This window comes from Crocodylus siamensis, chromosome 3 (genome assembly GCF_052110815.1).
Source record: "Crocodylus siamensis isolate JL-2025a chromosome 3, ASM5211081v1, whole genome shotgun sequence".
Taxonomy (NCBI): Eukaryota; Metazoa; Chordata; order Crocodylia; family Crocodylidae; genus Crocodylus; species Crocodylus siamensis.
The window spans coordinates 226806764-226817559 of NC_143397.1; positions in this window are offsets into that span (position 1 = coordinate 226806764).

Sequence of the window (10796 nt, forward strand, 5' to 3'; positions counted from 1 at the left end):
ATCTGCTTTGTTCAGTGGCAACCACTGTTTTGAAAGCTGTCCATCCACACAACAGTGATTTATAGGATGAAAGAATAAACCTGGCTTGAATTACTGTTCATTCTGAAAAGGTCTACTTAGAAATTAATGTTTGTTGTTTCAAAGATAAGCCAGTATTTATATCATATGATGTAAGTTAAGCATATAATGTAAGTTGGTGAGTGAATCAAGTGTTGTTTAAAGCAATTCATAAGTTTGTGTATGTTCTAATTTATATGACAGGGTAAGAAAGGAACAGAGCATGGAAAAGGGTGTGTAACAAGTTAAGTAAAGTCATAAGGCAAAATCTCAAGCATCGTGCAGGTGATGTTACCAGAACTGAAACCCTGCTGTGTACAACCTGCCGTGGGTGTAAGTTCAAGCAGCAAGATGCAGTTTTATTATCTGTTTGTTCTTCTAGTCCATCTGTTGCAGCTTAGATCTCCAAAGACAGGCTTAGTGGCATTTTCCACCATATAAGTGAGTTTCATTGGCCAGCCATAGTTTTCCGTGTACAACACACCCATGCACACATTCTATCTGCTTCCTAAGCACCCAGTAAGCTCATGAATTTTGCACTGATGTAACTTCATTAAGTTCAGTGAAGCAACTTATAGTACTGAGGGGTGAGAGGGAGTGTAGAAACAGTCTCTTGGGCTTTACACTTGTTTCCTAGAGAATGCCAAACTAATGACACCACTAGGCAAATAGTAATACAAATTACTAATCAGTTAGAAAATAAATCCAATGCATTTAAATGTGCACATCTAATCCACATCTAATCAACTGCATCTTCCTATCACTTTTCCCTTCTCCTCTTTCTGTTCCTCGATTGTGTTTGCTGCATCAATTTGCTGTGTCTCTTTTTCAATGAGATTATAGACTCTTTGGATGTTCCTTATATTTTCCAGAATGTTTTACAACATGGCATAACTGTGGTTGGGGTGACAAAATACAACACTTATAGAAACACCATAGAATATTGTATAATATGCCATTTAAGCCTGTTTTTTGATCAAATGACAATGGGTATTTATACACATGATCTGGGAGTGGGGAGGGGGACACTTTAATTAGAGCCTCTTTGAGAGTGACTGTAATTAAAGCACCCAGAGTGAGATGTATATCAGTGTCCCCGCACTTAAAAATGGTGGGGGCACTTTAACTAAAGGTCATTGAATGATCTTTAGTTAAAGTGCCCCCACCACCATTTTTCAGTGCAGGGTTGTTGATGCATGTGATGCTGGAGTCTGCTGGAGCATCGTAATTATCATGCTCCAGTAGACTCAATTGATGAGTCTGCTTCAATGCGCAATAATTACAGTGTATCAGAGCAGCCTTCCTGTACATGTGTAGTAGGGGTGTGTGAAGCTTTGGTTGCTGGTTCAATTCAGTGGAGATTTGCCCAATTCAGTGGCTGAATCTTCAAATCCGAATCAAATCAGAACACCCTTTAATCTCTCTAAATCAAACTGGAACCCTCCGAATCGATTCAGAATGATTCTATGATTCGGACATAGACACAGCTTTAAATGTTTTTTCTGCATACTTCAAGGTACCTGGCAGCTCATCAATGCTTAGATGGTGGGGCAGATGGAGCATCCCACAGAAGCGCGGGGGGGGGGGGGCGTTCCCAGCGCACTCAGTGGTGGATCTGGAAGTGGACCAGAAGCACTTCCGGTCCACTTCCAGGTGTGCTGCGGAGCATGCAGGGGGGCCCTCCCCCCACCCCCGGCTCAGCAACTGGTTCCTCCTGAGTTTGGGGGAGCACCCAGGGCCTCCCACGGCTGATCACCAAGCTGGGGGGCGTGCAGGGTGGAGTCCCCCGCACACTCAGCAGTAGGCCTGAAGTGAGCCAGAAGTAATTCCAGTCCACTTCCAGGTCTGCCACCAAGCACACAGGGGGACCCTCCATATGCTAAGGAGGGCCAGATAATTCTGATGCTAACACCCAAGTTCTGGAGAGGAACAGTGGGTCTGACACACATCCCTGTACTTATCATTTCCTTTTGGCTTGCTCTAGGCTGCTCATTACTCAAGTTCAGCTCTTCTGAATCAACTTTTACAGGTGCCTAATTCTGTTTTCCTGAATCTCCTTCCTAGGGTCAACACCTAATTTTAATCATTGAAATGTTGAAGCTGGAGACACTGAAATGCTTTTCTTCTGTTGACCCAGTTGCAGATCTGGTGTTCAGAAAAGCCCTTTGGGCCATCCTCTGTTATGTGTGCATATACTGAAAAGAATAACAGTCCCTGTTCCATGACTGGGGATTTTAGGCATTTCTGTAATACAAATAAGTAAGCTACTTCCTAAAGAACTATGCTGTTTGTGAATTGGCATTTATATGAAGAAGAGTTCTTTCAAATACTTGGGTAGATGGGTAAAGAAAAAAAATGATTGATAGAATTGCCAATTGGATTGTGCAAACATTTTCCCACATAAATTTTCCCACAATTTAATTTGCTCTAGAAGTTGCATTAAATATTCTTCCCATCCAGAGGCATAACAACCACCTGGGGCCACTATCATACACAGGGGTAGCAGCAGATAACAGAACGAGGAGCAACCGTCTCATGTTTCAGCAGGGGAAGTTTGGGTTAGTATGCTGGCATTTTGTCCAAAGAAGCAAACATTATTTCTGATTATTTGATATTTTCAATCTATTTTCAATCTAGTGTTAATTCTGAAAAAGCCGTCCCACAAGAGAAAAAAACTGGAACATTTATAGGCTCAAAAATGTATCAAGTTCTACCCACACACCTTTGGTTCCAGAAGGAGTTGGGGAGTGGGAGAAGGGAGGCAGCCTGGGAAGGACTAGAGCTGAGTCGGCTCACCTGTCCTCCTTTAGGATTATTGGAGAGCCCCAAGGCAGGAATATGTGCACATGCCACAGCCCTTCCCAGTTTGGCTGTGCAGCAGGTGCCTAAGGCAGTTTTACCTGGATGTAGCAGCACCTAGCTGAGAAGCACTGAGGTAAGTTGTGGTAGCATCAACAGTGATGGTCAACTAGGAATATTGCCACATTTCAAAAAGTGGTGGAGGGGTGTCCTGACTCTGAAAAGGTTAAGAACCACTGGCCTAATAACACCTGACACTAATTATCAGTCTTTATGAAAGTCTTAGCATGGAGCTGAGATTGAAATGATTTAACTAGGCTGTTTCCCTAATGGTAGTTGCTCCCACATGGGATTGAAGCATACCTTGTGAAAGTGGCAAGGTATTTTCACACACTCCCACTAAAAGTGTAATAGCAATTTCTGTATTTGGGAAAACACATGGCCTGTTTCCTCTTAATGCCTTTAAGGATCTGTATCAAGCCAAAATACAATGAATACACCTGACCTCCACCCCTCCTCATACAGCTGGAAGAAGTAAAGTGATGGTGTAGCACATGTATTCTACGTATATCCAGGGAAACTCAGGAACGGATAACTAATTAATATCACATTCAAAATAAGTCACATGCACAGACCTGCTCCATTTTCAACCAAATAGGATTATTTCATGTTACAATTTAGCAGTTTTCCATCTCCCAGAATGCGTCTCAGCATTTTGTGTAAGGGTTTATAAGGACTAGCCTATTACCCCAAACTTTGGAAATTTTAATTAATCTAATGGCCAACATCATACTGATTTTAAAGTTTTATTGATCTTCATCAAAACTTTTCATGGCTATCTTCTAAGCATCCTAGAAATCACAAGAGGTTGACTAGCTGTGCCTGGTTAAATCCTTAGTTTAAGCAAAGCAAAAATCTTTTAGAGCAGCTGCCTTTCTGACCCCCTTCCTCACCTCCAGCAATAGAATGGACAGGCCACTGGGGAAGAAGAAAAAACAGGAAAACTTGATGGATTTCAGTATATCAGGGGAATATTGCAGAGAGGAGGGCCTTTCCTGACTTCTTTGAGCCAAGGCAGGATCTGACAGTCACAATGAGGAGTTACCACACCTCAGATTAAGCTCAACTTGGATAAAGCTGAAGCTGCAAGACTGAGGCCCTTCTGTGACTATAAGGAGGCTGCAAGCAGCAAGTTGACCAAGGGAACTTGAAGAACCTTGAACAAGAACTTAGAGTGACAAGCAAAGGAAGAGACTTGTGACTGAAAGAGTAGGTGGTTTGGAAGTTGGAGCCTGAGACTTGGGAAGAGGATGAAAGGGTTGCTGAGTAGAGGAAGGTTGTCTGCTCATTTCAGAAGGAAGATAAAAGGAAGCAACTGACAAAATTATAATATGAGAGCACAAAAGAGAGAAGAAAAAGTCCAAAGTGGTTTACTGATTCACTGATTTTATTACAGATCTCAAAAATTATTTTGCTTGTACAGAAGGGAAGGAGGTCAGCATTAATTGGTGCTAGTTTGGGAAAGAATGTCTTATTGTCAGCTGTACCTACTCGATCCTAGTTATTTTCTAATTCTCTGTAACTGTGTCAGTCTCATTTACCATCTTGGTCTTTTGGTCATTTGAGCAGTAATGTTGTAGCTCTGACATAAAAGACCTTTTTCACTTTTACAAATGAGTTAAAAAATTACAATTATAGCATTATTTGAAATCCAGTCATAATGAAATTCTGCCCGAGAATGTGCTAGTACAACACCGCTCAGTGAAGTGAAGAGAAGATCTATATACAAGTACCTAGAGGCAGAATTTGATTTTCACCGGGTGCGTCTACATGAGATGCTTTACTGCACAGCAGAGCAAACTACTGTGCAGTAAACATCACCCTCTATGCATGAAGATGCTTACTGTGCAGTAACATACTGTACTCTGCAGTTAATTTGCTACCTCCTACATGGAGCAGTTACTGTGCAGTAATGCATGTGTAGACACTGACTAGAAGCAAATTTGCTCCCAGTCAGCCCCACCACCAGGGGGCCACCCACAGACTAGCCTCAGGGCCACAGGGCTGGGAGCTTCTCCAGGACCTAGCCTTTAAAAGCCTGTGGGGATGCCAGAGGCCTGGACCACCTGCAGCTAGCATTTGACCACTGCATCACACAGTAGAGGCCTCAGGCCAGATGCGGCAGCCTGACTGGACCTCAGCACAGCATCAGTGCCTGCCTGCCTGTCCTGCACTGTGTCCTTGCTCTGAGCACTGCAGGCACCTGCCCAGGCCCAGCAACACCTGGTCTGTCATATGGAGGCCCAGCCAGCCATCAAGGGAGCCACACTGGCATCGTCCCAAACATTACACACCACCTCCCAGGCCCAGGTCTGGTCCCAGGAGGAAACTATGAACTTTGTAGCACAGTGGGGTGAGGATGAGGTCCTCAGCCAGTTTGCCCAGAATAGGCACTCCAATGTTCCTGTCTATGAGGGCCTATCAGGTTGCATGTGGGAGTGTGGGCACGACCGGTCCACATGCCACTGCTGCATAAAGGTCAAGGGTCAGCAGTCACTGTCACTGATCACAGCCACCAGTCAGGAGCTGCTTGCAAGTCCATGCCCTTTATGCAACAACTGGACAACATCTTCATGCCCTAGGACCCTGGCCGGAGCCATGCTGTGTACTCCAGAATGGGCAGCCTGATCATGGATGGCACCTGTGATGAGGTGTCAGCAGGGGAAGGCCCCTTGGGCTGTCAGGAGCCCATCCCACTGCCATCCCTGCCCCCGGCCATATCTAGCAGCTCCTGCAGCCTGGGCCAGCACTTGCCCTGCCAGCTCTGGTTGCACAGCCCCACCCAGAAGGCCAGGCCAGCACTGGTACTGCTGGGCCTCAGCAGCTCCAACTCCGCCCTGGAGGGGGCCTCTGCCCAGGCAACCAGGTGTTGCACCCCTGCTTCCCAGGACACCACCAGGAGCTGTACATCCTTGTTGCCAGTGGGGATAGACTTGGGCCACCAGGCACACCTGCCACCCAGTAAGCCCCACACTGGGCAGGAGGGCTGTCCCCACCCCTACTTCTGCTACCCTTCCTCACCTGGCCCAGCCATGTCCCCCTTGGCTCCCAGAGCTCCCACCTGCCCCCCACAGCACACAGGGAGGTGGGAGGGCATGCAAAACTTTATTGAGCAGTCTGTGGCCCCACAAGCAGGTGCAGACCTCTCACACATGAAGGAATGTGTCAATGCTAGCGGTAATGTCCTCAGCTGTGGGGGCAGGGATGTATAGCCACACCTAGTCCTTCAAGCGGCTGTGGAAGTTGTGGGGCAGGGTGGGCTTGCCCACCACATTGTCAAATCTCAGGGCCCTGCACCAGGTTATTAGGTGTGCCTGGGGCACCATGGCAAGCAGTAGCAGGGCATAGTGGGTCGGGCACCCCTTGGTCAGTGCAAACAGCTCCTCATGGCAAACCTGGGACACTTTCAACAGTGGCAGTCTTGGGGCACAGGGCTGAGGCAGTGGGGGGGTGAGGGGGGACTGGCCCCAGGATGTCTCTCTGGAGATGCTTCCTGGGGGGAGGGTGGGGGTGCCACCAGCTCTGTGTCCCAGTCAGCTGGGACGCCCTCATCTCCTGCGCCCAGGTACAGGAGACAGCCTGTCCTGCAGAAGGAAAATGGTTGAGGAGAGAGTCTGCAGCCATGGTAGCAAATGCTGCCCTGAGCCAGGCCTGTCCCAGCCTGAAAAAGAGGCATGGAAGGCAAGCTGCCTGCAGCCAGCACCTAGTGTCCCATCTTCTCCCTGCAGAGCCAGTGGGGACCAGGGGCTTGGCCAGTGGTCATCTGTGCCAGGGCCTGCCTGGCCAACTTCCCATGGTCTGTGGGCAGCCGTGCACTCACAATTCCCAATCTGAGCCCAGGCAGTGTACAGCTCCCTGGTATACAGCATGTTATATCAGAAATGTTGCAAACTCTCACAAACAGCTTCTTTCTCCTGGCTCTGTAGATCCTGCAGCTGCATGCAGGGGAGATGCATCAGCTGGTAGCTAGGATGCACTGTCACCTTGGGGGGGCTCCAATATACCCCACCCTCCAGGGGAAGCTGAAAAAAACTCAGACTGAACTCCCTCCACTCCCTTTCTCCCCTCCCATTCTGAAAACAGTGATAGGCTGTGAGCTCAACAGACACAAGTTAAAAAAGATGCTCCATTTTGATACATCGTTAAGTGATACCTCATGCTACGAGGGGTCAGATTTTCACCCAACTGACCATTTTTTAAGCTGTTTGCAGCTATGCACTTGTGTTCAGTCACAGTTATAAACTGCTTTCTGTGGTTAGATTGGGTGAAAATTATCACTTCTGTCTGCACTCTAGGTGCCTAACAGGTTCTGGATTCCACCCTGAAGCCCGCAGTTAAGAGTCAAATCTACAAAGGGACTGAGGTGTGGTTGCATTCAACATTACCATGCTTAGCTTTTAGGCATCCTCTGGTGGGAGCAGAACATGTAGCATGACATTTCTTGCTGCCTAACTTAGGTAGACCCTTCTCTGCCTGTTGTGAGAACTATTCTTAGGTATCTTCCTCTCCTGCTACACTGCATAGGGAACATAGCTCCTGAACTCAGGTTTGAGAATTTCAACATGGCATAGCAACATTCATCACAACTGCCAGGTTTCTTTATGAACCTGACCCTAAGAGTAGATTAGATCTAGTTCAAGTTGCCTATGTAGGGATCTACACACCTGAAATGTACTGTGCTTTTATGATCATATGTGTCTCAGAGATGTAAGTAAAATATGAAGAAACTGTAGTGGACGTTATTGACAGCTGATAAGTGCCAGAACACAACAATGTTCTTATGAGCAACTCCTTTGCCTCCATTTTCCTGAGCCCCCCACTGGGACACCCTCAGGCCCCAGGAGAGGCGCACCTAGGCCAAGGATCAGTGAGGATCTAGTCAGGGAACTTCTGGAGGGACTGGACATATTTAAATCAGCTGGTCCGAGTGATCACCCCAGAGTGCTGAGGGAATTAGCTGAGGTCATTGCAGGACCCCTGGCATGGCTTTACGAGCACTCATGGTGCTCTGGTGTGGTGCCAGAGGACTGGAAGAGGGCCAAGCTAGTTCCCATCTTCAAAAAGGGAGGAAGGAGGACCCAGGAAATTATAGGCCAGTTAGCCTTAACTTGATCCTGGGTAAGCTTTTTGATAGAATTATCCTGGCACATGTCCATGAGGGGCCAGCAGGGGAGGTTATGCTTAGGGGCAACCAACACAGGTTCATTAGAGTCAGGTCCTGCCAGACCAACCTAGTGGCCTTCTGTGACCAGGTCACCAAATCCTTAGATGCAGGACATAGTGGACATAGTCTTTCTGGACTTTCGGAAGGCCTTTGACACTGTCTCTCACCCCATTCTCATTAAAAAACTGGGGGACTGTGGTGTCGACACCTACAAAGTCAAATGGGTCGCTAACTGGCTGGAGGGATGCACCCAGAGAGTGGTGGTGGACGGGTCATTTTCGACCTGGAGGGACGTGGACAGTGGGATTCCGCAGGGCTCAGTCCTCGGGCCTGCACTGTTCAACATCTTCACCAGTGACTTGGACAAGGGGGTAAAAAGCAGCCTGTTCAAATTTGCTGATGACACCAAAATGTGGGGGGATGTGGGTACGCTAGAAGGGAGAAATAGGCTGCAATTAGATCTAGACAGGTTACAGGGGTGGGCGGATGAGAACAGGATGGGTTTCAACACTGACAAGTGCAAGGTGATGCACCTGAGGAGGAAGAACCAGCACCATACCTACAGGCTGGGGAACTCCCTTCTCATCAGTGCAGAGGCAGAAAAGGATCTTGGAGTCATCATTGACTCCAAGATGAACATGGGCCGGCAGTGTGGGGAGGCAGTCAGGAAGGCCAACCACACCTTGTCATGCATCCACAGATGCATCTCGAGCAGGTCCAAGGAGGTGATCCTCCCCCTCTATGTGGCACTGGTCAGGCCACAGCTGGAGTACTGCGTCCAGTTCTGGGTGCCGCACTTCAAGAGGGATGTGGACAACATGGAGAGGGTCCAGAGAAGGGGCACTCACATGATCGGGGGCAGTAGGGCAGGCCCTACAAAGAGAGGCTAAGGGACCTGTACCTGTTCAGCCTCCACAAGAGAAGGCTGAGGGGGGATCTAGTGGCCTGTTACAAACTAGTCAGAGGGGACCAGCAGGCATTGGGGGAAATCCCTGTTCCCCCGGACACTACTAGGTGTGACTAGAAATAACGGTCACAAGCTGGCAGATGGTAAATTCAGACTAGACTTCAGGAGGCACTACTTCACTGTCAGGGCAGCTAGGACCTGGAACCAACTTCTGAGTGAAGTGGTGCCGGGTCCTACCCTGGGGGTCTTTAAGACAAGGCTAGACAATCACCTTGCTGGCGTTGTTTGACCCCAGTACTTTTTCCTGCCATGGCAGGGGGTCAGACTTGATGAGCTGCTCAGGTCTCTTCCAACCCTACAAACTATGAAACTATGGATTTTTAACTGTTTTCCCCTGGCGCCCCAGCACAACATAGCAACAGAGGGAGAAGAAATAGAATCTAGAATCTCAATATACAAGTAAGCGTGGTGAGAAGCATTCATTATTCACCAACTAAAAACAAAACAAAACAAAATCAACTAACCAATGAACCAGTTTTTGCAAACAGTTACAATATTTTTCATTTCTACGTACAGTTGAAAATAGGTGAATGGAGTTAGATGGGAAATGCTGGACCTCATTCAGCTTTCATACCAGTTTTACACTGGTATAAATTCATGATTCCTTGTCGTCATTTGTAATTTTTGGATGGGTGAAAGGAGAATTAGGCCTTGGAGTGAAAACTACCAAATCAGTGGGTGCATCTACACATGAGAATACTGCTGGATGGGTTACTCCTCAGTAATTTACTGTTGAGTAAACCCACATGTGCAGCCATTTGAAAGCAGATGTTCTGCCTTTGGCCATGTGTACACAAAACAAGGGGTATGTGTGCACGACATTTTAAAGCAGGTTAAATGCTTTTGCACCACTTCAATGGTGTTGATTTTTGAATGCGGGTGCCTGTGGGTGGGTGCTGCCTGGGTGGGGCAGGCTGCTGCTGCCATGGAGGGAAGCACCAACCCACCCACCCCCCACAGATCAGGGACTGCTCTTGCCGCCGTCAGCTCACCCTCCCCTCCCCACCAGTGGAGAAGCAGGTAAGTTTGGGTGTGTGCAGGTAAGTCCTGGTGGGTTTAAAGGGCCATAAATTGAAAAGGTGTTTTTAAAAACCCATCACGTCAACTTAGAGCCCTCATTTCATCTGCACATGCCCTATGGCAATAGTCTGCTCCTATCCCCTCCAGCCCTGCATTGGCCCCCTACAGCAGCCAGGGGGAGCTGGAAGCACCAGCCGCAACTGCCTAGGGCTGGGGGGCCATGTTTTAAAGTCAGCCCTGTCTGCTGCTCTCTGGCCACTTGCCTTCCTGGCCCCAAGCAGTGTGCAGCATGCTGGCACAGCACTCCATGGCTATGTTGCTGGAGCCTATGCCCACTGTGTGATGGCTGCTCCACCCCCAGGCTCAAACAGCAATGTTCAGTTCCCTGGGCTCCTGCTGGCCACCCTGCTCACTGTGCTGCTTAGTCACAGTGACCACTGCCTGGTCCAGGCCAGTCTCAGCCTTGGCAGCCTCCCTGCATGGTGCAGCCACCTAGTCAGGCTCACCACAGCATCTTAGGCCCCCTGGCACCACAGTGCTGCCACCATGCTGCAACCTGATGCTGACAAAGCACATCTGGACACCACTACCAGTGCCATCCAAGTGCTCCTGAAGCTCCAGCCCTGCTGCTTGTAGGCCTACTTGGCCAGGCTGGACTAGTGGCTGCACATTGTTCGGCACACCTAAGACAATGAGCAGTGGCTGCGTATTATCATGCAGTCATTAATT